This window comes from Eucalyptus grandis, chromosome 9, assembly GCF_016545825.1.
Source record: "Eucalyptus grandis isolate ANBG69807.140 chromosome 9, ASM1654582v1, whole genome shotgun sequence".
NCBI lineage: Eukaryota > Viridiplantae > Streptophyta > Magnoliopsida > Myrtales > Myrtaceae > Eucalyptus > Eucalyptus grandis.
Window position 1 is genome coordinate 10,370,266 of NC_052620.1, and position 9,441 is coordinate 10,379,706.

At 37.1% G+C, this 9,441-nt stretch overlaps 1 non-coding gene and 1 pseudogene across 1 annotated transcript; one reads left to right on the forward strand and one right to left on the reverse strand.

The window, feature by feature from the left end:
* Nucleotides 1-670: 670 nt before the first annotated feature.
* TRNAN-AUU lies at nucleotides 671-742 on the reverse strand. Its single transcript has one exon. It is a non-coding gene; the product is annotated as a tRNA-Asn (tRNA).
* A 317-nt stretch (nucleotides 743-1,059) lies between these two features.
* LOC120288381 lies at nucleotides 1,060-1,862 on the forward strand (annotated as a pseudogene).
* The last annotated feature ends 7,579 nt before the right edge of the window (nucleotides 1,863-9,441 follow it).

A 9,441-nucleotide genomic window follows, 5' to 3' on the forward strand; every position in this document is an offset into this window, starting at 1 on the left:
GTCCTGGGATATCGCATTTTTAAATCGACCAAAAGTAAGGGATGTGTGCGTGCCTGAGGGTCGGGGCGTGACAGAGGTCGTGGTGAAACGGTTAGGCATGTTAGATATGATGAAGCTAGTTGTTTAACCCTTGCACTTGTGGTGTATGAGATATTGATTATATATATGATTATGTTTTTAACTATCCTTGTTCATTGATGGTTGGAGATTTGCTTACGTTTTCGTTTGTGCGTTTTAATGTTATCACAAATTGGGTCGGCGACATCTCCTAGGATGTCATAATCGAATGACCAAAGGATAAGTAAAGGTTCGATGAGCACAGGTCGTAGCACAGTCTTAGAGGTTCGGGGCATGACAGGGTAATTGTGGCCTTTCGAGGGAATTGATAACAACATTTTTTTTATGCACTTGCTAATACTAATACATTTGAGAATTCTTAATTAGTTAGTTGTAAATAGCCCCACCCCAAGACTATGGAACTAAGGGTTATCCCAAACGTACATTGAGATATTGACAGTGATTTTCAAATATCGAAGAACGGAATATGATACGATGAGATAGAATGCAATAGAAACAAAGACACACTGAACGAATGGGTTAACGGTCAAAGAAGACCCTTTCATTCTAAAATCTTTAAATCAAAATGACTTTAATTCCAAATGAATCAAATCTTCTCAAGTAGGATTCGAACCTACGACCAATTAGTTAATAACCGATCGCTCTACCATTAAGCTACTAAGGAACAATGGGAGATTCGATCTCATAGAGTTCAATTCTCATTCTCAACTCATAACCAAAATGAGCTCGAAGTTTCCTTCGTAACTCCCGAAACTTCTTCGTAGTGGCTTCATTACATGCTTCATTTCATAGGTAACGACAAAGTGGCTCTATTTCATTATATTCCATCTGTATCACAATTCCATTCGTTAAATATCCATTTGGTGTCCATTGACATAAGAAATGCCATTTCTAGTCTATATATTCCTATTTCTATATATGAAAAGTTAAAAAAATCATCATATAATAATCCAGAAAAGAAATTGAAATAGAAAAGAAAAAATGGAGGTTTGGGATATTTTGAAATCTTTTCTACTGGGGAATCCAGTATCCTTATGTATGAAGATAATAAATTCGGTCGTTATGGTTGGACTCTACTATTGATTTCTCACCACACTCTCCATAAGACCCTCTTCTCTTTTCCTTCTCCAAGCTTGGGTTCTAGAAGAAGCAAAAGAAGGAACCAAAAGAAGGTATCAAGAACAACGGATTTTATTATGGGACAGCTCATGATGTTTATATCGATCTATATGCACCTCTACATCTAGCATTGGGTAAACCTCATACAATAATTATCCTAGCTCTACCATATCTTTTGTTTCATTTCTCCTAGAACAATCCCAAACACTTTTTTGATTATGGATCTATTACAAAAAAATTCAATGCTTAATCTTAGCATTTAATGTGTATTTCTAAATAATCTCATTTTTCAATTATTCAACCATTAGTTCAATATTAGCCATATCAATCAACATTTATATGTATGGATGCAATAACAAGTTGTTATTTGTAACAAGTAATTTTGTTGGTTGGTTAATCAATCACATTTTTTTCATGAAATGGGTTGAATTGGTATTGGTTTGGATACAACAAAATAATTCTATTCAATCAAATGTACTTATTCAATCAAATACGTACATTGTGTCAGTATTTAGAAATTCTATGGCTCAAATCTTTAATATTATCTTATTATTACTTGTGTTTACTATTTAGGCATAATACCATCATCCATTGTTACTAAAAACTTCACAGAAACCTCATAAACAGAAGCAAGGGGGAAAGGCAAAGAAGAAACAAATGTATAAATAGAAACAATTTTTGAAACGAATGGAACTAAACACGAACAAGAGGGATTCACCAAAAAAAAATCCTTCTCCTTCCCTTTTTTCAGAAGAAAATGAGGACCCAAACAAAATCGATGAAAGGGAAGAGATCCAGGTGAATGGAAAGGAAAAGACAAGGGATAATTTAACTTTCAAGAGATATTCTATAAAGATAATCAAGTTTATAAAACTTCTTATATGGATGAAATAAAAATAAAGAGAATTCAAAGTTAGAAATATTTAAAGAAGATCCAAAAACCCTAAACGACTAACATAAGCTACAATCAAGTTCAAAATGATTTGAAAAATGCAATCAAATTCTAAAGTTTTTGCATCATATACAAATGATATTCTTTTAGCGACTACTCAGCCAGTCTTCCTAATGTGGTAAGCTAGTCTAACGTGACATTGTGAACTATTTTCGAAGCATTTGATACGTTGGTGTGCCGTAAATGTGGCCCATGTAAAAAAAAAGGTCAATTTTTTAAAAAAGAAAAATGTAAAATCCAAAATTTAACACACACAAAAAAAAAAAAGGCCTAAAAGGATAAAAGGGAAGCCAAAGCCTCCAGCATTATGGGGGGCCGCCGCCGCCGCAGTTTAGCCGTCTAATGAGGAGCGGCGGCCCTCATCAACCACACGAGAACCGCTAGGCTTAGTACTGTGGTTGAGGTTGACCACAGGCTGGGCCAGCGTAGGCTTTTGCCCTTTTGGGCTTTTGTTAATTTGGGCCGGCCTTGATGAGCCCAAAATGAGATTTTTTTCTGTCTCTCAATTTTATTTTATTTTTTTTTAATTTTGTCCCATGACATAAACCTATCATGGAAACCTAATAAACATATTCAAATAAGCAAATAAACCGATAACCGTATAATAACAATTCAAAAACCTGTTATCTAAAAGTAAAAAAAAAAACCTATAATACAATAATCTAATCATCAATCGTGTAAAATAATTCTCAAAATACACATTCCATAAGTCATAAAAATAAGAAATCGGCATCATCTTCATCTCAAACGCCCCCAGCTCTCTGGAACAGGATATGGCAGGCTCTCACTCTACTCAAAATTAAATTTTTTTCTCCTAAAGCACTTGCCGAAATGCACTCGCTACTAAGGATAACCTTGTTCAAAGGAAAATTGTACCTGACCAAGTGTGCTCTCTTTGCAATTCGCAACGTGAGACAATCGAGCTTGTTTTCTTGTTGCGCTCTGGACATCAAAGGTATGGTCTCATGTGGCCCTAAACATCAGCATATCAAACTCAAGTTTGTCTAGAATTGAGGATGGGTAGTTTAACTTCAACATACTTCGGTACCGTTCGAATTTCCCTATGTTGTTCTCTGGTTCATCTAGAAGGAAAGGAACAATTTTTTTGTTCGGAGCACAAGTCCCAGACCTGACGAAGCTACTGGAAGTTGCTTCAGCTACATATGAAAGTGTTGCTCGCTCGACAACTAGATCAAAGTAAAAAACTGAGCTTAGACAAGCATCAAATTGAGTTTGGCAACCACCAAAAAAAGGGGGCGTCTTAAAGCTGAACATTGATGGAGCTATTATTCGGATCTCGCTCAAGTACCTCCGTTAAACTTTAACTCAGATAAGTCCAATCTGATTCACGGCTTGTCAGGCACCGAAGAAGTTTCTTGGGAAGTAATCTGCATATCAAGGAAGTCCAGGCCCAGCTTAGAGAGGCAAATAAGGGACGGACTGGGTTGCAAAATCCCAACGAAAAAGAAACTTTGTTCTAATTGGATCTTACATCCCCCAAGCCCTATGGGCCTTGTTATGTTTTGAATTTGCACACATGTTTATTTATCCTTTGTCTTAATGAATGAGAACTATATTTTAGACCCCAAAAGGAAAAAACTTATCATTGGGGAACAAAGCCTCACAAGTCTCTTACATTCGCGAGCTAAATTACAAACATCATCAATAAAACTGAGGAACAATTCTCATTTGAAAAACAAAAATTGATCCATCCACCAAATGAACAATGAAGATTCATCCTCTCGACCAAATAAATGTCAAGAAAATGAGCAGAAGCAACAAAAAATAAAAGTGACTTGAGGTTCCTCAAAGTGGTCCACCTCTTCAATGCTTGCCACATGTTTTCCTTCCACCAAAGTGATCCGCCTATAGGAAAAAAATATCACAATGATTCGGTCCATATAACGAAATCAAAAATGTCATCAATGGAAACACCAATCATACTAGTTAATATTATCGTGTACCTATGAACATCATCCAGATGAAATGGAAATCCTCAATTCCATCAATAAGGGGAAATTTTCCAATAAGCCGATTCAATCATAAATTTTTCAATTTTACTAATTTAGTCATAAATTTTTATGCGAAATTCCAATATAGTCCGTCTAGCCAATTTTTGTGGAAAATCACTAATGCAATGATGTGTCATGTAGGTTAGTTAGAGATGATTGAATTGTCATGTTAACAATTTCCATCAAAAATTAGTTAGAGTGACTACATTAGATATTCATGTAAAAGTTTGGGACTAAATTGACAAAATTAAAACTTTAAGACTCGCTTCTGATTAATTGGGTAATTTATCCCCATCAATCATCCAAAACAACCGCATACTCCGCTACCAAACCTGATAAAAGCATCAACAAAAATATATTGATAGTAAATCTCGATCATAAATATATAATGTACTAAAAAATTTAAAGTTTTACCCTATTCAAACTTCTCAAGCTCTTCCAAGATTTCCTCAATTGAAATGGGAGTCAATGAAAACTGAAACCAGTCCTGAGCACAAATGAGAGGCTCTGCCATCTAGAGAGGCAGAGGACTACGAAACACATCTAGCAAACTCATCTTCCTGTTGTGCAATCCAAATGCTTCATGCTTCTTAAGAAATATACTTAAATCATACTTTGATGATCTGCGACTGAAGTTTCTCTCTTGTTTCTTTCGAATACGCTTTATACGCTTTCACTTATTTAATCCATACACCTTTGAAATGTTAACGTCCGTATGAAGGTTTGTGATGGTGGGGTATGTGGCTAAATCTGTAGGACTGACAATTCATATGCATGTATCATAATCAAGTTTTGTAATCTTGTCAAATCGCGACATTGAAAGCACCATGCTTAGCTTAATTATGCTATGAAGTTTGAGTACATTATATTCATGACATTCCATATTATTTTGGGTCTGTCGTATGTTGTGTTGAAATTAGAGGTGATCAGTTGAAGGGTGGGCTGGTTTCCATCCTGGAACTAGAAATCGGCCAAGGTTTTACAAATTAGGAATTGAAACCACCGATTGGCTCTTAGACCCACTCGAGAATTGAATCAGGGAACTCAGCACTAGTCCGGTTCGATTCCTGGATAAGTCCGTGAAACTGGCCATTGCAATACACCTCCTCATCGACTTCCTTCTCCTCCTACGCTCTGCCGCCGTCTCTGCCCACAACATCGTTGACATCCTCGAGGGCTTCCTCGAGTACTTGTTCTTCAACTCCTACCTCAGCCAAACCAAACTGGCCGACAAGATCAACAGTCGCTAGACCCTCGCCGTCCTCACGCTCGACAGCAGCACCATGTTCGCCCTTGTCGACAGGAAGCCCCTCTCCGTCACTAAGAACGAGCTCACCATCCACGTCGTCCTCGATTACTTCCTAGAAGCTCCACCAATCCTGAGGGCTTCATCCTCTCCATCACCTTGTACCAGACCACTGAGAATCCCCCCTCTCTTGAGTGGCGAGCGAGGCTACGACTTGCAAGCGTCGAGAGAGAACTACAAAAGAAACTAAGAGAGCAAGCTGCGAGAGAGATGAGAGAGTGTAAGGATTGATGAGAGCTCGAATTAGAGTTTTGAAAATAACATATAGTATATATAAACAAGTCAAGTTCAAGTGGGTGGTTCCACACTTGAAATTGAGAATCAAACTTGTACTCACTGGTTCCAATATTTGGGATTGGGAACTAGAGTAGTTCCCATGAGAACCGCTTAGAACCGGCCGAATTGATCCAGTTTGAGTGGTTCCTATTGTACACCTCTAGTTGAAATGTGATAATTCATTCTTGCACAGGCTAAAATTCTAGAATTTTAAAGTGATGTTTGTCTTTATACTTGTGGAGGATCCATGGTCGGGGTAAGAACTAATGGGCCACGATCCAACCAAACGGCCCACGGAACCCAAATCCCAACAAAAGAAAATATATAAGTGCCGGCTAACAAAAGTTTGAAATATAACGTTTTAAAATGTTGTCTTCTTTGACCCTGTGCCACATGTGTGATTGAGTTGAATGAACTATCAAGTTTACTACTGAGATTCGAGCTGCCTGTAAGCGATAATTTAATGGTTAGTCCTGACGAAACTATCGTGTTGCGCTACATGCATTATTTATTTTGTGTTGCTTGAGTGGACTTTCACCAATAAGCGTACTGATACCTTCGTCCTTCTACCCTTATTGATGCAACTCACAAATGAAGTATTATCAAGAACTTCTATTGATGCCTTGGAAGCATAAGGCCAGGGCGAAGACGATGGTTTTGGTAAGACTTGTTTTTTCTTGCGAAGATGACCTAAAAATAAAAAATGAGACATGGTGCCAACTAGAGGTGATCAACATGGGGTCGGAGCTGGGTTGGTTCAGGCCAAAATTATAGCCCAGGCCCGCCATTAGCAAAAAAAAAAAAAAAATTATAACAAATTTGGAAGCTAGCGAGCCGGCTTGAGCTCAGGTTAGATGGGTTGGGAGCCCGACGATGCCTTCGGCTCTTGTGGCTCAGGCTAGACCAGGGGAACCCTTGAGCCACAGTGGGCTATGACGGTCTAGTGCCACCAAACTAATCTACCAACGGAAGCGACCCAAAAGGGTAGATAAGTTTTAGTCAAAAACAAGTAATTGATTTGTACTTTATTTGTAAAGTTTGCACGTGATATATATATTTATGTTGGCATTTTCTGCTTTCAAATCATTGAAATCTTCCATGGATATTTATCGTCAAATAATTTGCTAATTTTCTAATTGTCGCCATTTACTTCCCCTTGAGTTGTAAATTTTCCTTTGAACCGTCGGACACTTACCCAATTTGGAATTTATTTATCGCAATGTGCAGCTACAAAAATGGCGAGGATTGATCGAGTTACAATTATCGGCATTTTGTTCCCATAAGAAGCGCAAATCTCATATGCAACGTCTATGGAACGCATGAATTTCGGCAATTCAAGTGCATGTCATCATTTGACGGTTTGATATTTATTTCCCAATTTCAATCCCAGAAATTCTAGATAAACAAATTACTAAACTAGGGTTCCATTTGCTTTGAGAAAAATAATTTCCAGAACAATGTTTTTGAATTTTCTAGCATTCATTTCACGGAAAATGAACTAGTCGGAGAAAACATTTTCCTTCATCGAAAAAAGTCTTCTAAAATAGGGAAAAAATTTCTACTTTTCAAATTAGGGAAAACATTTCATCATTCACTCTCTCTTATCCCACATCCCCGCTAGTCCCCACTTCTTTCTTTTGTATTTTTCTTTTTTATTATTATTTTCTCTTTCTATTTCTCTTTTCTTTCTTTCTTTCTTTCCTTTTGTTTTCCTTCTTTCTTGACTGATCGCTGGCCACGACGACGGCTAGCAATTGGCCACAGGTTCGAGTGAGTGCGAACCTCTAGCTTGCTAACCATCGTTGTGGCCAACAACCGACATAAGAAGAAGAAAAGAAAAAGAAAAAATAAAAGGAAAATATAAAATAAAATTTTAATTTTTTAAAATTAAAAAAATATTAAAAGGAGTATATAGAGGAAAATCGAATTGAATTTTTCATATCAAATGATGAAAAATATTTTTTTTAGTACATTTTCAAGTTTTAGCCGAATATTAAAAAATTATCATTTTCCTAGAAAATGATTTCTAGGCAAAAACGTCATATTTTCGCAAAACGAATGAGAGCTTAAGCTAGGACATTCAATGAAACATTTCATTCCATCATATTGCAAACAAAGGCCCAAAGTTACACTTGATAATTACAACATGATTGTTAAAATATTATCCATCGTCACTTCAATGCGTGTTGGAATGTAATGTGTGTGTGTATTTATATATCGGCTTAAACTTTGATATTGAAATTTCTAAAATGACATGGGACTCACGTTTAAAATCAATGATGAATGACTATTTAAAAGTTCCTTCTTTTTCCGTCCTGTTTTTTAGGATGGAAGTTATAGGCATAGCATCCCATCCAATTACCAAAGATATTGTTAAAAAAAGCATGTGGGAAATAAATGTAATATAACAACAACCTATGATATTTTATTATTTGATTATGTTGAAGGTAATGACCTACCACACTCCCCAGAGGTTATCTTTTAAGAGTGATAGGTAAATAATTATGTACCTTAAAAGCTATGCAGAGAGTACCTTAAAAGCTTTTCAGGCCCGGCAAGAATTTTGAGGGTGATTTCACAATGATGTGCGCTAAAATCGCTGCAACGTCCCCGGCATGGCCAGTACCGATTGTCAGCTGTCGAATGAATGACAATCATTGCCAATCGTTGGATTTTCAGTGGTCGATCATTTAACCATCCATTGGGCCCGAAAATTTTGCCCAGGGCTGGTAGACTTACAAAGGTAGATCAACAACCCATTTCTTAACCACATATTATGACTTGTGTTGTTATATAATTATTTATATTCTGTAAATTGATTATAAAGAGATTTAGAATAATAATATCTAAAATAATATCGTTATTAAATGAGAGTTCACAACACGCTCACATCCAACTTATCTCTTTAATTCTTTCTTCACACTTATTTGTTTTCGCTCGATCTAATGCTCACTTACTTCATATTCTCATCTCAACTTAGATATGAATTTTTCTTAAATTAGATTAAATATAAAAATATTTTAGTAACATGGATCTAGTGATGTATGAGTTATTAGAATTAAAACAAATTAAATAAGTCTTAGAGCATTTTTTATTCGACCCACTTGTTTGGTGGGCCTAGCTTCCGGTGAAGTAGAAAATGCTCGAGTTTTGAGGCAAATGATCGAAACCAGGCTCAAGATTGGTCAGTCGGTCCTAAATAATACCCGTGGTAGTCAATCGTTGGCTAAACAGGATAAAAAATAGATCCTTAATGAAAGACGATTAATATTAGTAAGAAACCACCAATAAGACAAAAGGCGATGACGTGGCGCAATTGCCTCGGATCCTAAAATCCCGGGGGGCCCACGTGGGATTCGCCAAGGACGGCAAAGTGGGCCCCCTTTTGGCGCGTATCGGACCCCACCGAACGTTGTCTCGCTGGCGCCCCCCGGTAACGACGAGGAAAACGCACGGAAAGTCAACCTTTTCAACGCTTTGGTTTCTCACCAGAATAGAAAATAATGGTAATAAAAAAAAAAAAAAGTCTGCGAATCCAAGGGCTCTCGTGAAATTCCGGATGCCAACGCGTAGTCAAACCCCCGGTCAAATCCCGTATGTTTGCCCGCCTGTCGGTGATATGTGGAGTAGTTCATTCGGGGTCAGCTGCTCCCTGGATGTGTCTGGGCAAATTATATATATATATATATATATGTGTG